Here is a 5,769-nt window from a genome sequence, read left to right as displayed (position 1 = left end):
TTCCCCTATAAAAAAAAACGTTTGTGGTAGGTTCTCTTCAGGAAATGTGTAGGAGGAGTTAAGGTGGAGTGTCTCCTTGTTAAAGGGAAATATCACTCAAAAACTCTCCTGGTATTTTTTTTCATTAGTCCACTTGTCACGTTCTGACCTTAGTTCCTTTATTATGTCTTTGTGTTAGTTTGGTCATGGCGTGAGTTGGGGTGGGTTGTCTATGTTCTTTTTTCTATGTAGTATTTATGTGTTTGGCCTGGTATGGTTCTCAATCAGAGCCAGGTGTCGTTCGTTGTCTCTGATTGAGAATCATACTTAGGTAGCCTGTTTTCCCCATTTTGGTTATGGGTGTTTAATGTTCTGTTTAGTGTTTTCTGCACCTTACCAGGACTGTTTCATTTTTTTCTCGTTTATTTACATTGTTGTTTTGTATTTCAGTGTTCAGTTAATAAAATCATGAACACGTACCACGCTGTGCTTTGATCCACACCTTCTTCCATCTACGAAAACCGTTACACCACTGTTGATACAAAATGTTGCATTGTCATGTTAATGTGGCTGGAGACACTCTTCTTCTTAAAAGTCCAATATCTTGACAACTTGACTGCTGACATGCAAAATATGTTGGGACTGTATCAACAGTGGACAAAGGAAAAAATATAGTTTTTGAGTGAAATTCCTCTTTTAACCTCCAAAAGCAGAAGTCATGTCACAGGCTCTCTCTTCTCCCCTGAAAAACAGAATTTCCGTTTTTTGGCAACTCTGCAAAGGCTAATGCCTCTGCTATCTGTATTCCATCACTACCTTCCCGCTGTACAGACTAAAGCCATACACAAACATGAAAAGGGGTCAGAACCACCTTTAAAAAATATATATATACATAGAGTCATAGCTGTAGTATTGGCCTAATTTAAAATACAATTTAAAATACATGTGTAATTACAGTATGTCTCATTTGACAGCTTTTCACCGTCATCTCCTAGGACTCAATCAACATATTCTTTTTTTCCTTGAGTCACGTTGTCCAGAACTGAACACAGGAAGAAAGAGTGATGCTTTCACGTCAGTAAAAGTGTAGTAAAAATTATAAACAGACAGAGTGCGTCTGGTAGAAACACTCCTACTGTAAATAAATAAAATCACATTTTAGTGGTCACATACACGTGATTAGCAGATGTTATTGCGGGTGTAGCAAAATGCTTGTCCTTCTAGCTCCGACAGTGCAGTAATATCTAACAAGTAATATCCAACAAAGTGTGCAACATACACCCAATACACACAAATCTAAGAGGGAATTAATTAAGACCATACACATATGGCGAGCGATGTCAGAGCGGGACAGACTAAGATACAGTAGAATAGTATAGACATACAGTATATACATATGAGGTGAGTAATGCCAGATATGGAAACATTATTAAAGTGACTAGTGTTCCGTTCCTTAATTCCTTAAAGTGATTTCTAGGCTATGCCTATAGGCATCAGCCTCTAATATGCTAGTGTGATTCTCTGCCTCTAACCCTATTACAGGGGCTGAGTCACTGGCTTACTGGGGCTCTCTCATGCCGTCCCTGGAGGGGGTGCGTCACCTGAGTGGGTTGATTCACTGTTGTGGTCATCCTGTCTGGGTTGGCGCCCCCCCCTTGGGTTGTGCCGTGGCGGAGATCTTTGTGGGCTATACTCAGCCTTGTCTCAGGATGGTAAGTTGGTGGTTGAAGATATCCCTCTAGTGGTGTGGGGGCTGTGCTTTGGCAAAGTAGGTGGGGTTATATCCTTCCTGTTTGGCCCTGTCCGGGGTGTCCTCGGATGGGGCCATCCCTGACCCCTCCTGTCTCAGCCTCCAGTATTTATGCTGCAGTAGTTTGTGTCGGGGGGCTAGGGTCAGTTTGTTATATCTGGAGTACTTCTCCTGTCCTATTCAGTGTCCTGTGTGAATCTAAGTGTGCGTTCTCTAATTCTCTCCTTCTCTCTTTCTTTCTCTCTCTCGGAGGACCTGAGCCCTAGGACCATGCCCCAGGACTACCTGACATGATGACTCCTTGCTGTCCCCAGTCCACCTGGCCGTGCTGCTGCTCCAGTTTCAACTACCCTGAGCCCTAGGACCATGTCCCAGGACTACCTGACATGATGACTCCTTGCTGTCCCCAGTCCACCTGGCTATGCTGCTGCTCCAGTTTCAACTGTTCTGCCTTACTATTATTCGACCATGCTGGTCATTTATGAACATTTGAACATCTTGGCCATGTTCTGTTATAATCTCCACCCGGCACAGCCAGAAGAGGACTGGCCACCCCACATATGCTCTCTCTAATTCTCTCTTTCTTTCTCTCTCTCGGGGATCCTGAGCCCTAGGACCGTGCCCCAGGACTACCTGACATGATGACTCCTTGCTGTCCCCAGTCCACCTGACTGCGCTGCTGCTCCAGTTTCAACTGTTCTGCCTTATTATTATTCGACCATGCTGGTCATTTATGAACATTTGAACATCTTGGCCATGTTCTGTTATAATCTCTACCCGGCACAGCCAGAAGAGGACTGGCCACCCCACATAGCCTGGTTCCTCTCTAGGTTTCTTCCTAGGTTTTGGCCTTTCTAGGGAGTTTTTCCTAGCCACCGTGCTTTTACACCTGCATTGCTTGCTGTTTGGGGTTTTAGGCTGGGTTTCTGTACAGCACTTTGAGATATCAGCTGATGTACGAAGGGCTATATAAATAAATTTGATTTGATTTGATTTGGTGACTGTTTATCAGTCTGATGGACTTGAGATAGAAGCTGTTTTTCAGTCTATCGATCCCAGCTTTGATGCACCTGTACTGACCTCGCCTTCTGGATGGTAACGGGGTGAACAGGCAGGGGCTCGGGTGGTTGTTGTCCTTGATGATCTTATAGCTCTTCTCTTACAGTTAGTGGTGTTGAAGGGTCCGTAACCACATGGAAACCTTGTATTTTATCGTAAACATTGACGTGGACTTAGAACATGCAACATGAAAGGAATATAATATAATGAAAGGAAATACAGTGCACTAATTTCTCTTGTCCACTAAGGACCTGGGTAAGCGTTGCATGGGAGAGAAGAGAAGTATGTAGCTCGCAACGTTTAAAAAAAAGTAGCTCTCATGGAGACCCCTGCCATACAGTTGAAAAATCTAGCCAATACATTTTCATTTGAATAACATTGTTTGTGAACTTCAGAGCTGTAATGCTTTGACACTTTAGCGTTGGTCGATGTCCATGCTATCGCAAAAATCGAATTAGCATAATAATTTAAAAAGCCCCTTAACAAATCTGTCAGTTTAAGCTAGAGATATGTGTTTTTTACCATTGGATATGTCTCCGTCCACCGCATCCGGCCTATGTCGCACTTCTGCATCTGCAGTGAAAGGTGACAGAGCTAGACTGGTGTTTGTCAGACCATGACGCATCCTGAAAATCAATCTTTTCACAAAATTGTCTGTAGCGCCCGAACGGTTTGTCCTATGGTTTGACTCTCACATACACGATGGTTATTATGGATGTATCCAAAAAAATGTCACTAGAACAGCTTAAACAGATGAAAATGTGTCTACTTTGCTGTCATTCGAACGACTGGGTCACGTCTCCAGCAACCGAATGACCAGCCGGCTTGGGTATCAACCCTAGATTTGTGTGGGGACTATATATTGTGGAAGGATGAAATACTATGAAAAAAATTCATCAAAATAACATGTTGGTAACCCGTTGTATAAAAGTGATAATGCCCTCGAAATCGGTGTTTGGAGAATATAGTGGCACGGTTCGCCAGCCCTCGACTTCTAACTCCCGTATTCTCCAAACACCAGCTTCTCAGCATTACCACTTAAATGGAATGCAAGGAGTTTGATAGCCATTGGACAAGAATTACATGATTATACATTATTTAGATATTTTACCAGACGTGATGGTATACTAGATGGTATACAACATGGTTTAAACCTCAATTGGATTATATTATTCCTGGTTTCATCTCTGTGAGAAGTGGTAGAATAGAGGGTGCGGGTGTTGGGTGTGCTATATTTATCAAAGAAGGTGTAGTACAGTGCGTTCGGAAAGTATTTAGACCCCTTTACCTTTTTCACATTTTGTTACGTTTCAGCCTTATTCTAAGAAATGATGACAGAATGACAAAGCAAATTCCATTTTTTGGGTGTTTTTTATTTATTTAATTTTTGCTAATTTATGAAAAACACCCTGAAATATTACATTGTATTACTGATTACAGCATCTAGTCTTCTTGGGTATGACTCTACAAGCTTGGCACACCTGTATTTGGGGAGTTTCTTCCATTCTTCTCTGCAGATCCTCTCAAGCTCTGTCAGGTTCGATCGGGTTCATGTCTGGGCTCTCGTTGGGCCACTCAAGGACATTCAGAGACTTGTCCCGAAGCTACTCCTGCATTGTCTCGGCTGTGTGCTAAGGATCACTGTCCTGTTGGAAGGTGAAACTTTCCCCCCAGTCTGAGGTCCTGAGCACTCTGGAGCAGGTTTTCATCATGGATCTCTCTATACTGTGATCCGTTCATCTTTCCCTCGATCTTGACTAGTCTCCTAGTCCCTGCCGCTGAAAAACATTCCCACAGCATGATGCTGCCATCACCATGCTTCACTGTAAGGATGGTGCCAGGTTTCCTCTAGACATGACGCTTGCCATTCAGGCCTAAGAATTCAATCTTGGTTTCATCAGACCAGAGAATCTTGTTTCTCATGATCTGAGAGTCCTTTAGGTGCCTTTTGGCAAACTCCAAGTGGGCTGTCATGTGCTTTTTATTGAGGAGTGGCTTCCTTCTGGCTACTCTACAATAAAGGCCTGATTGGTGGAGTGCTCCAGAGATGTTTGTCCTTCTGTAAAGATCTCCCATCTCCACAGAGGAACGTTGGAGCTCTGTCAGAGTGACCATCGGTTTCTAGGTCACCTCCCTGACCAAGGCCTTTCTCCACCGATTGCTCAGCTCTAGGAAGAGTCTTGGTGGTTCCAAACTTCTTCCATTTAAGAATGATGGAGGCCACTGTGTTCTTGGGGACCTTCGATGCAGCAGACATTTTTTGCTACGCCTCCCCAGATCTGTGCCTCGACACAATGCTGTCTCGGGGCTCTGCGGACATTTCCTTCGACCTCATGGCTTGGTTTTTGCTCTGACATGCCCTGTCAACTGTGGGACCTTATATAGACAGGTATGTGCCTTTCCAAATCCTGTCCGATCAATTGAATTTACCACACGTGGACTCTAATCGAGTTGTAGAAACATCTCATGGATGATCAATGGAAACAGAATGCACTTGAGCTCAATTTCGAGTCTCATAGCAAATGATACTTATGTAAATAAGGTATTTCTGTTGTTTTTTTCCATACATTTTCAAAAATATCAACCTGTTTTTGCTTTGTCATTCTGGGTTATTCTGTGTAGATTGATGAGATTTGTTGGTCATTTAATCTGTTTTAGAATAAGGCTGTAACATAATACAATTTGGGAAAAGTGAAGGGGTCTGAATACTTTCCAAGCCAGGACTTGAACCTGATCGAACATCTCTGGAGAGACATGAAAATAGCTGTGCAGTGACGCTCCCCATCCAACCTGACAGAGAGGATCTGCAGAGATGAATGAGAGAAACTCCCCACATAGAGGTGTAGCAGGCTTTTCTATTTATTTAACTAGGCAAATCAGTTAATTAAGAACAAATTCTTATTTACAATGACAGCCTACCCCGGCAAAACCCGGACGATGCTGGGCCAATTGTACGCCGCCCTATGGGACTCCCAATCCCG

The sequence above is a fragment of the Oncorhynchus nerka genome, linkage group LG11, assembly GCF_034236695.1.
Source record: "Oncorhynchus nerka isolate Pitt River linkage group LG11, Oner_Uvic_2.0, whole genome shotgun sequence".
NCBI lineage: Eukaryota > Metazoa > Chordata > Actinopteri > Salmoniformes > Salmonidae > Oncorhynchus > Oncorhynchus nerka.
This window is presented reverse-complemented; position numbering follows the sequence as displayed.